A 19,290-nucleotide genomic window follows, 5' to 3' on the forward strand; every position below is an offset into this window, starting at 1 on the left:
GCTGACATGTTGCCATACAAATAAAAGTCAATTGCTACAAAGAACATTTTTTTGTTTTTTGTTGGAGTTTTGAGGAGCATTTGGCAAGGAGGGAAGCTGCTCTGTGATCAAGGCTCCTAAGGCAGTATGTTTTAGCAAGTAACAGCTGAAACACAGAAAGCCTGTTTAGGCTCTGTTGTAGGCATAATGAAGCATATGTACATTTTTAGTTTAAACTACCTGTGGCCAACTAGTGTCCAGGTTATTGCAAACAAAGACCTTATACTCTATGTTTTATACTTAAAATAATCTGTGATTCTAACTGTTGCTGTTTACAGTTTCATACTGAGTAGTTTCTTTCCTCAGTTAGTAGACAGGCACTGATTTTGTCTCTATATTGTATAACTTTACCCTGCTCTGTGTCTGCCCTGTCCATTTACACCACAAACTTTTCTAAGAGGGACTGCGCCTCCTTCTCTCTAAGACTGCCTAGCCTAATAGGGTTTCCATATTATCTCATAATTAAAGAATACTATCTATGCTCTATGATTACAGTAGTTTTTCCATATTAGGAAAAATGGAATTAATATTTAGCTCTGGAAATACTTTATGTGGGAACAGTTTTGCCTTTCTGAAGGGAAACTAAAAATCAGATCTGACCCAACTGCAAACACAGGAACACTCTCCCCAGGGATCTCTAAGTGAAAAGATGACAAAAATGCACAATTTCTTCATGTTTCCTTTTCCCTTGTCAAGAGTGTGTACATGTTTATAAGACAGAATGTCTCTCTAGAAGACCTTACAGTTGTAATAGTAAATCTGGCTACCCTTTCAGATTATTATTTCACGGAAATAAAGCTTTAGATTCTTTGTAGTATGATACAAATCCTGTAACTTTCTGTTCTCATGGCCTCAGCCTGCGTCTAAGCAAATCAGACTCCAGAAACAGACTCTAATAACTATTTATAATCATAAAAGCATTCTTTACTAAACGCTCGCCCCACTGTTGAGGCTGCTCTTTGGCATGAATTGGTCCCTAAGATTAAAGACACCATCCAGGTCTCATAAGCTGTCTACATCTTCCTTTCTCATTTGTAAATTGAGGTGAAGCAGACATCCTGAGCACAAAAGTATATGCTTACAAGTAATCTCACATATTCTCTAAGCTTATGGAGTATTAAAGAGAGACCAAGTCTCTGAATGAAGAGAGACAGAGTCAATTGTTATATGTGACAAGAGGACTTTGTTAAATTAGAACAACAGTGTGTGCAATCAGAGGAAGGGAATTATGTGAGCTGCATCCCTGAAACTAATGTGCATGAGTGGATACGATAAGAGACGAGGTTGCTGGGACTCAGGAAGTGACAATACTACAATGATTTTGGACTGCTTTTCTCTGAGCTTATGGAATAAAGCTGAAGCGAGGCTCACACAAGCAGTTTGTTCTGCCTTTTAATTATTACATGCATTTCATCAGTGCCTACAAGGACTAACTGAACTCACTATCTCTTCAAATGAAGTATTTTATTCTCTGACCTGAACAGCAATCTTGAATAGACTAGATAGAAAGGCTGAGTGGAAACCAAAGAACATAGCAAAATATGTTTAATCAAAGTCTCTGTCATGAGGAGTTGCTTGTTAATGTCAGACTAGAGCATAACAATAAATTATGGTCACCAATGCCAACTCGCAAATGTTCCAGACATGCCAAAATTATTTGGAACCATGTGCTGGGATCAGTGTGGGTTAGGCTTTACTGTATGGAGGTTACCGGTAAGTGTTGAGTTTTAATATTGAACAAACTTAGACGACATCCTTTTGTTTTACAGATGCACCCGTGGAACCATTTGGGAATATAAACATGAAATAAAATAATCTAAAGATTTCGTTCACATCTGTGTCTATTTAGCAAAGCTTCAACAATTCAGTTTATTTTCAGATATTTATTACAAATAAGCTTAAGATATAGTTGATTACCCATCTTACACTGTTCCATGTTATTAGTATTTTAAAGAAACTCAGCGATTTACCAAATAGAATAATGATAATAATTTAACTCTCAGTTACTTAGAGTAACACTTCCACAGTTTTTATTCATATATAGAGCTACAGATTATCCTACATAGATTTATCCTCTTACCTCCATTTTCAAGAATTTCTTCCTTTCATCAATAAAGTACAGGTCAAGAATCAGTCCCAAATTGTGGATTAAAATGGGCCAATAGATGTTATAGGCATATTTGTAAAGGAAATTTCAATTTCCCAGTATAATTTGATTCCAAGAATACAGTCATTGAACACCAAATACGACACAGTTAGTAGTAAATTCATGAGGGAGAAGACAATTTGCATTTACCACACAAACCTAATCATCATCAAGATGAGGACAAAAGAGTAGACCCATCCAATACTTAATTCAAAGATAGCTCATGATACTCCACTGTGTTTGCTTCAAGATTATAGGATCAGCACCTCTTAGTGGCACATTATGACATTATGGAGAGATTCCAAGCTTCATTTTGTAAGTTTACATTAAATAAACTAGGCATATCTACTTAGTTGGACTTCTCATACCTATTGTGGTATTATTAAAACCAAAAAGAATACCTGTTATTAAAGCTAACATGGTTTATGCCTTTATCAGTCCTCCCTAGGCTGATAAAATACTCCCTTCATATCGCTAGACCAAACTACCTGCTTGCTGACTTCAAGTCCCTTCACTGTCTGGGGAGAGGACAGCCATTGAAGAAGAGCTGATTTTGGCTGGACATTTTTGGTGTTGATGCAAAGAGGCATATATTTATATTTAAAGTTATGTTTCTGGAGGCTGTAGTGTTTCTAGCTCACAGAATTAGTACTGTGACAATATTCTTAAGGACTAAAATAATTATTAAAAAAGGAATTTTGCCAGCCTGACTCCTAAAAAAACCAATATCTTCTCCAGCCTTCACTAATGCAGGAAATGTACTTGTGTCCATCTCAAACTCAGTTGCCCAGATGTCTTTCACAGAATGTCTTGTAAGTCATCAAGCTTTTCTTGAGAAGTAGAGAGGTTATTCTCAGAATCACAACTTTTTACACAGAACAGCTCAACAGCAACATTTTCTTTTATGAGAAGCTTTTAACTTGCTCAAGTAAAGGAGAAGTACCTCTTAGTTTTTGAACAGTTTTCCAGGAAATCTGAGGGTTTGGTAGAGGTCACACAGCTCCCAATACACGTTCAAAGCTCAGTTTGTTGTCAGTTCTCTCTATTTCAATATGTACACTGTAAAAATAAACTAGGTTCTCTAAATATGTTATAGCACTCTAGGATGCTGGTGTAGTGTCTCAGGACCGATGCAAATTTAGGGATCTTTGGGCTGCTAGCCTATGTCTCCAACCCTGAAATGCCTAGCAGCAGTTTAATACCTAGTCTGCTCAGGCCTGTTCCCCATGACATGGGTTACTGTTCATATTGACTGTATCCAAACATAGTTTGACTCTAGATATTACAATTCCTAGGGACTGCTGGAGTCCTTCCCACCTTGATCTGAACAATGAAACATGATTTATACATTCAGAATAAAACAATAGTATGTTACTACCCAGCTAAACAATTACTTCTGATGACAGTAACAATAGGATGTCCATATTACACATGGAAACATTTCCCGTACACATCCAGTGCAAATCCCCAAGACTAATATTAATGTAAGAAGAGGACAGAATCTTTTATAATCTCGTGAAAGTTTCTCTTAAGAGCAGGTGAGTCTATAGAGAAGCTCAATAAACCCTGTAAAAATTGCAGCTATTCCACAACAAAACAGATGGCATGTTTGCTATCCACATGGAATCAGTGTATCACAAATTACTTGAAACACATAAATATTTCCTGTATACTAACCATCAATATCCTGAAATAGTGCATGGAATAAATGTGGAACAATAAAGCAATAGCTAGAATAATATAATGGAAATGAACTGCAATTTTACCAATGTATCGAAACAGTAAGATGCAAAATGCTACTGATTATCATACTTAGCATATTTTCTAGTTACCTACAAGACAGGAAATGAAAAAAATAAAAGGTAAAGGCAAGCTGCATATTCTGGAAAACTTTCTGGAATTGTGATCTTTTTAGGCTGTAGAGAGCAATGAAAATGAGATTGGGCAAAATCATGGGGAAAATGTGCAAAAAACAAAAAGGAAAACAGCTCATTTCACATGATTCTGTGGCTGAAAACTTACTGTTTTTTATTGGATGTTGGCATTTTATTTTTACAGACAAACTATTTTATAAGAGCAATTTTAGGAGCCTTTTTTAAGTCATAAGTTTTGGGTTTTTTACAACCATGTCCTCACCACACCGATCAGGTGAAGCCCTGAAACATGCATTGTCTTGATTGAAATAAAAAATCCCCCAGCTGAAATGTACTTAGCCTGAGGATATACAATCGTCACAACTAAAATTATTACAGTATACCAAAGGCTAACAGTTTAGAAAAAAGTGGTGTCCAGAACTGTCCCACTGGAGATTTTCACCTATGGAAGCCTCTGCACATACCTAGCATAGGTCAGAATTAAATAAGGACATCTCAGTATGGTTCAGAGTAGCCCTGTGTGATTGGATTAGCATTCTTACAGCAAGTCAGGGACTACAACAAGCAGCACAGTACAGGGTTTCTCAATAAAAGGCAGAACTAGACAGAATAACAGCAGCTCCCTATATAAGTACTCATAATTAACAGTAGTTTGTATTTCCAAGAATTAAAAACACAAAATGAAAGTCTTATGGAATTTCTCTAGGGAAACAGTTACTGTACTACCCTGGAAATAGCCACCAAACCAGTCTTGTTTGTATGAATATTGCTCCATGTTTGTATGCTATTGCTTGTTTGCTATTGCAAGTTTGTTTGTATTGCTATAGCATGTACCAAATCAATGATGGAAGTCTTCCAACACACATTTCATGTTGCACATACTGTAGCCTAACCTTTGTGATGTGATTTCTACTTGTGCTTCTAAGCATTGAAGTAACTGTTGTATTTCCCAACAGTGGGGTGCTTTGAAAGTCAAATTCAAATACAAATGAATATAAATTAGTTACCCTTATAAAGGCGTTTTTTTTTTTTTTTTTTTTTTTAATTGGCAAATACTGACCTAATATTCATGTCCTTTTAAGAACATATTACAAAGAGAGAAAAAAATATCTGAATTATAGAACACTGTCTGTTGTATGTGGCTCGCATATGCTGCACTGCATAGACAGGTGCACTAGTAGGACACAGCATAGCTGCAAAAGCATTAACTTCAGATTTTAGGAAAACAGAGCAGCCAAGAGAGCACTCAACACTATATGTGTTCTTAAATATGTTTATGAGAAAATTTATACTTGAAACTAATAATTAAGAATATATACATTAAAGAGTTAAATTTGACTTACCAGCTTAGGCTATTGAAGGCAAAACGTGAACAAGTTGCTGGTAATTGTCCACTGTCTTCATTCAATGAATCACATTGGCTTTGCTGTGTCTGCTGGTTCAGCCTCTGGGCAGAATGAGTAAACCTCTTCCTTATACTGCATGAATGATCAGATACAAAAAAGCTTATTACTAGCAGATATTGAAGTCCAAGATCACTGACAAGATCTCAGAGCAAAACAGTATTTAAAACAAATAGTGTTGTATCACAGATAAAATGTTTGGTGCCTTAACTCTATACTGGTTACCTGTGCAACTATAGGAATGACTAATATATAAAGCTCTTGCCTCCGTAGTCAAAGATGCCGTGACTTCCGTATGCTTTTAGCTTGTTGTATCCCTTAAAATTGATCGGCAGCACAGTGTGCAAGTAGAAAAAATAATTACCGCCAGAGTAAACAAAACTGTGATTGCAATTAATTTGCCATGAAGAATGAGCAAAGAGACATTAATGCAGCCATCTTAAAGCAGTTAGTTTTATGTTAAACCAATAAACAGGGAAAGAAGCACAGTCCTACACTCAGTCCAGTAATGCATGTTGCATGTGATGTATTGTTTCTTCTTTCTTCAAGCAAGCTATCACTACAGCTGTCTGCAATCATAGCAACAAAAGCAGCAAACATATCCATAGCTATTGGACATTTGAAAGCTCCCAGTCTGAACAGGTTATGCTTAAAAAAGATTATTAAATGAATAAGAAAAACATACTTTATTGATGTATACATTTCAGCTAAAACAGATCCTGCACCATCTGCTCTAAGAGCTTCCAAAATAGTAGAACAGTGATATTTCAAAATATATTTTTTTTTACTATAGGGCAAAAAATGCAAAAGTTGGATCCCACAGAAACCCACAAAAATGTTACAAAGTCAGAATATGGAATAACCATACACAGCTTTAGAATTCTAAAAATACAGGTTCTAAACAAAGATAAACAGCAATCTAGAAAATCGTTATCCTTCCTGGACAGTCCACTGGGTTAAATTCATGCAACCAGAACACTCTTGTGCAACATCTGGCAATAGAAAAAAATTAAAACACACTAATTCCCGGGTCTGTCGTAGCCAGTGATCATTAATATCTACAGAAAAGGTACTTTTTATTGTTTTTAAAGGGATAACAGAGCTACCATTACAATCTGCTGAAAAAAAATTCACTGGTTTTAATCAGACATGATGCTTGATTTTTGGAAAACCTTGGAAACCTCCCAAAAGCTGGTGACCAGTCTGATCTCCCACCCTTCACAACTCAGTTAAGGGTACTGTACCTCATACCAAATAGTGTTCTTTTCCCAGAGTAGCTGAAGCTAAAATCTAGTCCTGGGCCTGACATGTCATGGGACTTGAACTAATTCTATACTTTTAAAATCAATCTGGATATGGACCAGACCATTTTTTGAGAGATTTTCTATATTCACATATGCATGCCTATATAAATATGTGTGTGTATGTAAACATGCATATGTATATATTTCAAAGACATAAGAATATCGAATGCAGCTACCTGCATGTTTTGCTGCAGCAGAGAATTACTAAATGATATGACAATATGCTATGCACAACATTCCTTCTCCTACACCGTGAAAATCACAGGCTACATGTGTATAGGATTCCCTCTTTTGTTCTGCTGCTTCTAAGGATCATTAGTCAAGAGGCTGTAGGATAGCTGACTGAGGTCACTGCTCCTTGCCAACAGTAGGAAAATTGGAAATCTTTCGAAAACCACTGAATACCTCTCTAACACTGGGATACTATCTGAGAAAAAAGCATGCTGAAAATCTGAAATGTCTAAATCAGTTAAAATTAAATGTAAGCATAAAAATTCCATTTTCAATGCTGTGCTGAATAGGAATGAGTCTTCTGAGTCAAAATCCCCGATTAAGTTTTTTTGGTCTGTGTAGACCCCATCTATGGAACTCACTTGTGAGGGAATTCTCAATTTCCAGCTGTATTTAGGGGGAAAAGCTAAAGTGAGTTTACTGAAACTAGTCTATTCCTTAAACATTTTCCAGCAATTTCTCATTATGAGTCAATATTCCCCCTTCTCTCCTTTTTTCCTCCCTTCAGCTTGGTGGAAAGCAGACCTTTTGCAGTTGCAATTTCAATTTTTATAATGCTTCGTACTTCTCTATTGCTACGCAAACACTATTTAGTAGAATAAAAGACAAGGTGTTTTCTTGCCTAGGCTAGTTCTGTGAAAGACAATTAGTTAGTTTATATCGAGTAAATGTATTTCTAATCTTCCTGTCATATGAATTTATGTTCATTATTATGCTGTTCAAAAGCCACAGGACATAAACCAAAACTCAGTAAGATAAGTAATCATAAATTTACTAAATGCTAAAAACATGAAATTCATTACTAAAAATGATGCATGAGTGTGTGTAAATAATGTGAGAGGCACCTACATCTAGTTCTGGAAATGGAGAAGACTAAAAGACCTGCAGAAAACAAACCCCTGGGTTTATGATAAAACACATGCAAGCAGATCCGTTAGTCTGATCTTGTACAGAAACCTGCATGTTCTTAGCCTTTGATGATTCCCTTAGTGGACTCAGAGATGTCAGCCTTTTATTATTTCACTTGCCTACATTTCATACTTATTAGTTGAACAGAATATTTTGCTTGCTGTACTTATACTACTTACCTAACCTATTGTGACAAACATTCATGCAATGTTTAATCACTCTAAAAGTTTACCTACCTGCAGTACGCCATGAGCTGATTCCACAAGCTGCTATTATTATAACTATTGCTAAAACTGCACATTTTTTGAAGATGTACATTTAGCAGTACATTTCATTTAAAGAGGCCACCCAAGTTGGCTGAGTAACTGACACAATTACCAAAATGTTTACCCTGTATTTTTCTCAGCTTTATACACCACAGATATTTTTAGCAGCCAAGCATGACATTGTATTGGCCATTACTTCCACTTAGAAAATTCTGTTTGCTTCTTCTGGACACCGGTGACATTTCTGGGATGAGGGAGGCTGTTCTCGTGCAGAGGATAAGCAGCTCACAAAGCTGTTCTGTGTAATACCTCAGGATATCTGCAAACATTCATTTTCCTTTCGTCAATCAATAGGTGGCAGTATCCACCCAGTTCTTCCAAAGCCTGGTGTGGTCCATGGAGCAGCAGCCAGGCACAGGTACTGCGTTGTCCCAAGTACAAAACGTCCAACACTTAATTGCAGATGGTATTTCAGTAGCAGGCACGTCTTCCATACACAGAAACTAACGTTCCTATATTTTATATCGCCTTCTGTTTCAGTGCTATGCATACACTGAGTTCGTGAAAAATGCTTGGTAGACCAGTAGTTGGGAAACTGGGTGGGAAGTTTGGAGCAAAGAAACTCACTTCACATGGAGCCTGACTTTACTTCCTAAGCAGTCAATGGCAAAGCTGTCATCATCATTAGAGACAAACCTGTATTTTAGACTGTTTATAATCCCCCTAAAAGAACAAATACTGCTCAAACATCAGATCTGACGTCCCATATAGTGTTGTGGCTGAGGTTGGGCAATGTAGCCAGGCAGATCGGAAACCTGGGAATGGGATCTCCAGCCTCCCTCCCAAAGTATCATGGTCAGGCCAGCTCTGTCTGGCTTCTGTACGCTCTCTCATTTTGGAAATCCATGACTACAAAGGGGGTTAAGGTGACTCTACAACCGAAGTTATACAGTGGGAAAGGTAAAAAAATAAACAACAAACCAACCAAACAAACCAATCCCCAAATCCCCAAACCCAAACAAACCTATAAAAGTGTATCTTTCTTTGTCCTCACACTTATTCTTTTATACATATAAGCTACTGTAGTAAATTCCAACTCTGGTTTTGGCAATTTCTGCCTCTCTGGCTCCTTGTTTACCTATCATCTTTCACACATACCCTTTTGCCAATTTGTTAATTCTCTGTCCTATTCCCTGGTTTCTTGTGCTTCCTCAAGGACATTGATCTAAGTCTTACTGTTTCACTAATTCCTTTAGCCAGTGTTCTTGATCCAAATCCATAGCAAATAACCTGTTATCCACAGAGACACAGAAGTATTCAGTATATTCATAAAAAAGACAAATATTTCCCAGTTCATCGGTCATAAATGTGATCAAGCTCAAGAAATTCTGAAATTGTGAGTGAAAAAAAAATAATTGTGTTTGGACTAACTTTAGAAAATTTCCCAATGAAATAATTTCCCCAAGTGTTTTGAAATATTTGAGACACCCGTGATGTAAGCAACAAAAAGAAACTGAGCTTGGCAGCCCCAGCCCCTCCAGGCTTCCTGCCTTAGCCGTGGTTTCTAATCTACAGTCCTCTGAGCACAACCTGGATTTCAGCACACCCAGGCTCTGCTACAGGGCTGAAGCTGGCAGATACGCCAGCGCCTGGGGCTTGCAGGCTCCCACTTCCACAGGCAGGGACAGGGAGGCCAGGAGTTCTCCAGCTTTTGGCAGCCTGTATGGCAGCAGTGTCTTGGACATGTGGACCCTAGTTGCTTGTATTTAAGAGCACGTTTTAGATGAACTAGCAGGAAAACAAAACTGTTTGGTTAGAATTCTTTAAAGACGGCATGTTTTTTGTACAGTTTGTTTTTGACAAAGTGGCTTTTTTATTTTTCCTAGTCTTTTTAATTGGAAAATTCCTGAGAATAATAATCCCAGGCTGCAGTGGAACAGAATCAGGCCTGGAGTGTTTGAGCCACAAAACACTAGCCTTTTGGGATCATTTGGAGCGTAAGTTAAGGTAAACAGAAATACGTTTTAGTTCATCAGATCCTTAAAGCCAATACTGTTTGAAACTAGGAACCAAAGGGCAGCTGCTGTCACCCTAAGTGATCCACATACTTATCAACAAACATTGCTTGATGGAAATGCTGCCCTATTGCAAAAACATTGTAAATAAGAATGCTCTTTGCTAATGATTCCTGTAATTGTTCTCCATATTAGAAAAAAACCCTAAACTTGTACAAATACATCCATCTTCAGAAAGCTTATAAAAGTACATACAAGCCATTAGACATATCTGAAGATATTGCTGTTCCTCAGAAGGAAATTACCCAGCTGAACACCATAGAAATAATGAAGTTGTCAGCAACAACAGCGCAACTTTGTTGTTTTGTCAATCTCGTGTTGATTATGCTATCTAGTCAGACACTCCGTATAGAGATAATTTATGCCATGTATTGTTTGGCCATGACTTCTCCCAGCTGCACTGCATTTAATCCAAATTACAGCAGAACATTTTACAAACAGAAATTAACAGGCTTTTCATAGCTGTCAATTTCTAGATTAGGAAAGAATAAAGAAAAAACAGGATTTACCAAAATTGATCATGGAACAAAGTTGAACAGAGACAGACACACACAATTCCAGAGAAGCACTTTTTTTTTGTTTGGGTTTTTTTTTTTTTTTTAAGCTATAGCTATAAAATGATGCCGTCTTCAGAGATCAGAATAATTTTTAGGGTTGTGACATGATCATTGAAAAGACCAAAAGGAACTTATAAATATATAGATAGGTGTCATTGCAACTTTTGTAAGATTACAGTAATTAGCAATATACCTATTAATCTAAGGCCTATTTCTGAAGGTGAATCTCCTTTTTCTTCAAAACTTGATGTATAAGAGCATCTATTAAAAAGCACTAAACAAGTGTCATTATTTCTCATACTGAATAAATAAGCAACTTTGATAACAGAAGAACAACTTCCTACTGTTCTGTGAGCCCCAAACAGTGTTTATTTCACTAAAGAGATACTCCATAAAGAACAGCTTGTTTCCCTGATAAAAGCAGAAATCAGTTTTAGGGAAATGATTTGTCCTTAACAAATATTTTATAATTATTAGAATCGGGCATTCCAAAAAACCAAGAATAAAATACCAGTCCAGAAAAACTTTGATACTTAGGACAAGGAGTGGGAGGAAGGTGACTACTTTCAAAGGCCAACATTTACCTTGGGAGAATAACTTTTCCAGATCCTGATAGAGACAGGCTACTCTAGATAACAACAATTCAAAACAAGAGCCTATTTCTCTGCATTATCAGAGAAAGAACAACAAGGAGATCTGTCTCACTAGACCAGCTTTGTGAATAGCCCCAGGGGTCATCTCTGTAAAATAGAAACATCACATTTCCTGGCTATGATAGTTTCACATGGACTGGAATTCATATTGCAATCATTCGGTCTGATGTGACTGTTCATTTACATTTTAGTTGAAACAAAAATAACTCTGAGGGGTTCCAAACCAGTGTCTCACAGGAGCAATGCAAAAACCTAAACAGACTAGAAGTGATTGCTGTGAAGTAACTCCAGGCTTTCCAGTGCAATTCTATTTCATATTGAGTTTAAAAACACATTTAAACATTCATTTTTGCAGAGCATTTATGATAGCTTTCAAATCATGAAGATCCAAGGTTTACTGCAGAGGCAATATACATGGACATAAAAGAATTTTTGTTAAAGCCTTTTTATACTTTACAGAGGCAAGGATGTATGATTATGTATACTTAACAAGGGATGTGAGGCAGAGCAAAAGCAGTGGCAAAACTCAAAATAAGCGATTCTTTTTTCCTGAAGCCCAACATTTCAATTACAGTAAAATTAAAGTACAGGAAATGCAACCAAATCTTTCCTGTGTAGCATATGAAATATCTGTAACATACTTTGTCAAAATCATTATATTTTTATAGCAGTGGAGGCTTTTAGAATATGTAGCAGTTGGAATAGCAGTTCATGAAAATACCCTCTCATCATTTTTCTTAAACCCTAAAACTGATTAATCTGTTTCCTTTCAATCAGTTATGTCAGCTTCTCAGTAAGCAATAAACACTATTACTAGTTCTCATTTTATTGCCATGAGTCCCATCTCCATCACCATGAATGAGAACAGAATAGAAAGAGATCATTTCTCTTTAACGAACACATACTTTTTGGATGGATTTAGTTCACAGCTTCCTTTTCTATTCCTCCATCTTCCTCATGTCCTAGCTAATGCATCAATTAACACCAAAGGTGAGGAATTAATCAGAAATAAATTCCTAGTTTTCATAGCAGGTTGCAGCAAGCATTACTCTGTTTTCCAGCAACTCAAAGAGAATCTGATTCAGACCATGAGGTTCTTGGGTTTATTTCCCACATTCAAATTCTGACTTAGCAAAGTACTTGGCATGCAGTCTTCAAGCCACTTACTATTCCTTTCAGAAGTAAAAAACCCAATCCTTTTTTCATGAGGGATTGTGATATAGGCCAAATCCTGGTATATTAGCAAAAGTCTCTGAACTTCCATCTTGTTAATAAGCCATCTGGGACATGCTTTACTCATTCTCACGCATCCTTAAATCAGAAAGAACAGTACTGGTTAATCTTGGGGAAGAAGGTGCTTAAAACACACAACAGCACTCTGGCAAGTGCCCGGATCTGCTCTAGGTGGTACAACTGGCACGACCTGCTCTAAGTCACATTCTGAGCCGGGTTAATCTCAGCTCAGCCAAGTTTCAAAGTACCTTTTGCTCTTCGACTCATACTGAAACACTTGTTAGTCCTACGGTACAGAGACATTGGCTGGGAAAGCCTTTGTGATACCAAGATCACACACCCTACAAATTTACTATATCAAGAATATTTTGTTATCTATGTGTTCACTTATATTTCAGTTACATGCAGCAACTGAAAAGAATATTAAAAATTGACTTCAAAAAGTGAAATGACCAAAACACAGACAGCCTATTATAAATAACTACTACCTGTATTTTTATAAATTAAGTACTTAGAAAGTGTTTGTACATCACCATGCAGATATTACATTCATTAGAGTTGTCACAGGAGACAGATGGCGAGAATAATTTGCTTTTGTGTTAAAAGATTGAATATTGATTTGAAAACAAGGACTCATGGTCCAATGAAATGACCTTCTCTGCAGCTACAAGTGCTAATCTAACTTCATCTGAATTGAGTTAATAAATATTTGCAAAACCAGGCAGTTTAGGTGGCTTAATTAAGAAAACACTTGCTTTTCACCTTTAGGAATTCATTTCCTCCAGGGTCAGAGTTTGGTGGTCTTACAGCTATCACACAAACTTGTACACAATTTGGAATGATTAATGATCTCTGTTTAGAAAAATTATGAGGTGCTATGAGGAAAAATTAACTGAATTCACACAATGTGAAAATTCACTGAGTACCTTTTCTCTACACTTTTTTTTTTTTTTAAAAAAAAGGGCATGATCTGTATGCATGCTTTTCATAGATAACTTGTATATGAGTAACCTAAAAACCTGCACAGAAGGAATATCTTATATGGTAATGCAGTCAGGCTCTCCAATAGGCAACCCTGAGTTCACTTGAAATCTTCTAGGTATTAAATGCTGGACAAGAGAATTACTTTTCAAATATCACTTACCAGTATGACACCTGAGTCCTTATACAGAGAAAATGCCCACAGGTTTTAATTCAGATGCTTTTCTTGACTGTAACATTAAAAAACACACAAGAAAATCCCCCCTCAACCCATACAGGTTTATCACACCAATGAATAGTTTTGAACTTTTTTTTTTTTGGTGACTTTTTTCTGATTGGTAAATAATATGCTTTAGATCATATTCTGCACTGCTTCACCCAATGCAGATCTTTTGATTGATTGCAACTGAGAGTATAATTTGCCTCTCTGAAGATACCATTCTGGCTGAACTCCTGCCTCTGGGGCTCTATCCACTTTTTTTTTGCACTATTGCAACAGATGCCATACAACATCCAGTGTTGCTACCCAGCCAGCAATAAAGCCATGTATTTGTAATGAGAAGTTTGCTTTGTGATCAGTTTTTGGTTTTGCACTGATTTGAGCAGTATTTGCAAATAAGCATACCCTGGTCAGAAACTACTTCAACACTGATGATGGTATATTAATTTAAATGTTGATAGCAACAGTTTTTTAGGTAAAACAACCTGTTTCTTTGAGAAAAGAAGTCATGAAAAATAATGAACAAATTAAAGGTTCAAGAAGCCTGGGCAGCAGTACCAGTTTAAATATGAATATGGACACCTCACTATGGCCTAGGTGTGTTACAATTTCCTTTCCTCAGCTTCTGATCTATTAAATATACAACTGATAGGTAATAGTGAAGCTTAAATCACTAATAGTTGTCAAGTATTAAAAGATTCTCAGATGGATGATATTTTATTATATACAAACCTCTAACAGAAAATCATGTGCTCTAATACTTTGGAAGCACCTGATCTTTTCTATTGCCTGTACTTTATAATAAAACTATGTATTTTGGTTTTAATTAGGGGCTTCAATTAGCAAGAACTTGAGAATTACCCATGACCAGTATGCAGGATGAATTCGCCGTCTTCTCTGAAAATCAGAAGGTCAAATTGATTATTCCAGCTGTACTTTGTAAAAGGCAGTGTTAAACATTAATCATATGAGATTATTCCTCAGAATTGCTGGTTCAGATGGCTCTGTTGCCTACTGTTCAATACAAATAAGGTGAATTTTCTTGAGAATTATTGAACTACAAAGAGGGGAAAAAATTTAAGCTGATAAGAACTATTTCAACCTTGAATCATAAAGATCAACCATAAAAAACATGTAAAAATTTTGTTTTCAATTTTAAAAAAGGAACATTCAATGACACAGTAATCCCTTTTACAATAGTCTATCAGAAAGCTCAGATACACTTTCACACTGACTTCAGTACAGAAATGTATGTTTTATACTGGAATTACTGTTGTAAGCACCAATACTTGAAAGTTCAGTGAACTGCAAATATACAGGACAGGGAAAGGAAGGCAGGGAGAGCAATTTGTCCAATGGTTACTCAGTGTACCTGTGGCAGACCTAGAATTTGACATTAATATTGTTCCTGTGCCTATTTATAGCTCATCATACAAGTTAACAGAAATGCTGGAATTTTGTCCAAGCTTGGCTCATCTGATTTACCCCCACACACTTCAAGAAATTACCATGGAACTGAATTTTAAAATTACTGGCATGCTACACATATCTGTGTGTTAGAAAAGCCCAGAGATTAGATTACATAAAATTAGAATAGAATAAAGTTAGTGGCCACTGAATGATGACAACTTTTTCTTTAAATGAGGCTATATTAAGAACCAACTTAAAAGTAAGAAGCATTTCTTTATTGAGTGGTTGGTCAAACACTGGATCAGGCTTCCTACAGAGGCAGTTGATGTCCCAAGCCTGTCAGTGTTTAAGAGGCATTTGGACAATGCCTTGAATAACATGCTTTAACTCTTGGTCAGCCCTGACGTGGCCAGGTAGTTGGACTAGATGATCATTGTAGACCCCTTCCAACTGAAAACACTCTATTCTAAGTGAACTTGTATATCAATGACAAGCTAAAGTATCACTACGTCAGTATTATAGAAAAGTTTGATTGCTAAACTATTACATTACAATCTCAAAGTTTAAATATAACTATTTTCTGAAAAATCATCCAGACAATTACAGCATGTGCAAACAAGTGTGGTCCTTAAAGAATGATTCTTTAGAAGGGTGAGAAATGCAAGACTGTAACTACCAGCCTCCTAAAAATACAAACTGATAGTGTCAAAGTGTCTAAAAATTCAACAGTCCGATATATCAGATACAAACTCTGCTGGGAGAATACAAAATTGTAGGACACACAAAAAGACAAATGAAACAGTGGAAGAAACACAGTTACAAGCTTAATAGTTCCAACCCACCACAAAGATTGCCCAGATTTTCCTCTATTTATACCAGAAATTAACTTTTAAATATAACAGAAAATATATGATTCATAGAATTACAAATAGTTCTAATATATGTTTAAAGAAATAATGCAGTCAGTTATAGAACATTAAAAATAGAAATTTTGGTCAGAGTTTTTCCAACAATTTATCTATGAACAGTTGAATGGGATTTTAGTATGCAGCATCTTTTTCAGTAGGCTTTTTGGAATAGTAAGGAGAATAATACAACTGGTTACTTCTAGACAGAATAATTTATATAACCCTCATGAAAAATAAGGAATTCAGGCTTTAATGTGAAATGAATCCGGTCTAATTTTAAAGTGAAGTTTCACAGCTCCACGCAATATGATCTTCATTACCTAATGGGAGCTCCTGTTTTGTTAGCCAATAATAATCACCCCTCTAAGCTATTGCCTTTCAGGTATCTGCTAAAGATCTGATGGTTTTGTAAGCTTCACTAGCTCTTTGATCTTAGGTTTGAGTAGGGAGAATCTCTCAATATGTTACAGATATGAAACCTCACTATATATGAGAAATATCTACTTTCTTCAATCCTAGATTCAGCTATTAAAAAACAGAGAATCACAACAGAAACACCAATCCTAACAAACTTTGGCAGTACTGAGCTACTGCTGTTCTAAGTTCAGACAATATTTCCAATTGTGAACATGGTGCTTACAGTAGATGACAGTGTAAGAATTAAATACCACTCGCATAGCAGAAATACATTTGAAATGTGAAGTGGGAAATAAATGGGTGATCACAAGTATACAGGAAAATAAAATAGTTAGGACTGCAGAGGCAAATTTTGAATTTGCAGTAAAAGTTGCCGGCCTGCAAGACGTGGTTTTGAGAATGCACGCTCCAAAGCAGAGTCAGTTCCTTTTGATTTATGTCATCTATCTGTCTATCCAAAGAAGCATCTGAACTGTATTTCCAAGCAACCAATAAAATCAAACGAGATAACTTCTCAGAGATAACTCATGAACTTTTAATTTCCTTGAGAAGCAATGCAGAAAGTAATTGATCTTTAGATCTATACATTCTGTTCTTTTACTCAGGTGAAGAAATTATTGTACTGAAAATTTCTATATCGATATGTGTTCATCTAATAAAAAGCAACCAAGAGAGCTAGAATATATTAAAATAAATTAGATACACACAATGAGCTTTTTAGACACAATTCAAGAGCAACTGTATTTCCTCAAGTATAACTACCAGGTAAATAATTTTCTGTAAATAGTACTTTTGAGAAAACTGCTTCCAGATGATTTCTGAATAAAAAGAAAGGCAAAATTCACTACAGCATTTGTTTCAAATTATACAACCAACTAATTATCAAGTAGAGTTTTTCAGTATTGAATAATTAGTACAACTGAATAGCATACACAGATGGGTGAGAAAATGAAATTTATGAGTGAAATATGAAAATCAGTGAAGTCTGAAAGTAATTACAATGGAATTTTATTCCATTAGTTCTATATAAAGAGATATTAACTCATTTTCACCTCTGTCTCTAAGACGACAAGGCAGCACACTGATACACAGCTTCATCTATTTCAAAAAACACAGGATTTTACACTGTTGTTAATCCAGGAACAAATGGAAAAGGAAGAAAAAAAATAGTCTTTCTTTACAATTGACAGGTCATGATTAAAAAAGGTCAAAAAATGGCATTTGCATTATCTGCACTGTTTAGATAATAATAGTGTGTCAAGAGTGAATGATAAAAAAAGTGTTTTCAAAAAACCTCAACAAATGACAAATGAAGATGACAAATCACGGATCAGAAATTATCATCCAAAGCTATTGACCACAATTAACTGCAACAAAATTTGAGCCAATCAATAACTTCAGAAGTATATTTTGCTTGGTTTAATTCTTCTGCTGGACAGCACAGATATTGTGGAAGGCTTTTCTTAACTACAGGTTGAACATTCTGCAACTTGTTTCTATTACCCACAACTCATCTGCTTATGTTCTTTTATTGGCATCTTTTATGAAATCTGAACACCAAAGCTGAAACCTTCTTAAACTTCCACTGATATCATCATAGCAACAATGTTCAGCTGTCAGGGGATCAAAATGTCCAACATCCTCATTTTACTGCTTTTGAGACAATTTTTTTTAAAATCTGGAAACACATTTTGTTTAAAAACTGCAGATGCTTAGAAGGTGTATAGGAAATTACTATTCCATCTACAACATTCTTCCAGGATAAAGATCAAGGCAGGAAGAGCCACTGAAAATGAATTTGGTACCAGAAGATAGGCTATACGTAATTTCAGTGATGGAATAATCCCTTGTTTTATTAGTAGCTATATTCTTAGATAAATAATTCTCACCAGTTTAAACTGATACAATTTCAGTTTGTAGAAGAAAGCAAGCCACTATTTTGGTAAATTGCTTTGAAAGTCCCAATAGATGTGTATCTGAATCATTCAATGACAACTTTAAAAGAAGAAACGGTCCAGGACAAGCTAACACTTATCTTTATAGAATGGATTTGTGACAGGGACTGTGAAAGGAAAACATACACAGGACTAAGATCAACTTCTGATCATAGTTATTCAATTACAATAGCAGTTAGTAAACAGCTGAAAAAATAGGACACCGTCTCCATCAGGTATATTCTGTGACAGAGGAAATAGGAACTTGCTTTTCCTAAAGCTACATGAAGAACAATTACACAGTCTTTAACAATGAAAGCAACTCTAATTTTTTGGATCTTGAAAGTATAAACAAACAACATAAGATCTCTGCTAGAGTACGTATATATACCCAAGCGTTTTGTCTTTCTGGAAAGCCTCCAAAATCTCAGTCATTTGGCTGAAGTATTATGCATGGGAATATATATAATACTAGCTTATTGAAGAGATGGACAAAGTTTTCCAGTAGCTTTTGAGTAATAAAACAGTATTATAAAATGAGAAATCTGTGTAACCTTCAACTTGCAGTTTTCCATTGCAATTTATCAACTGTTTATTAGAGTCTAAAAATGCTCCCATTATTACCTCTGTGCTTTCTGGTTATAAGGTAATAGAAGACACTTTTTAAAAAGTTGCATCAGACTTTCTAAAGCAAGTATTTAGAGAACTGTTACATTGCTTTACTCTTAGA

Source organism: Tyto alba, unplaced genomic scaffold, assembly GCF_018691265.1.
Source record: "Tyto alba isolate M040663 unplaced genomic scaffold, T.alba_DEE_v4.0 Super-Scaffold_39, whole genome shotgun sequence".
Classification (NCBI taxonomy): Eukaryota; Metazoa; Chordata; class Aves; order Strigiformes; family Tytonidae; genus Tyto; species Tyto alba.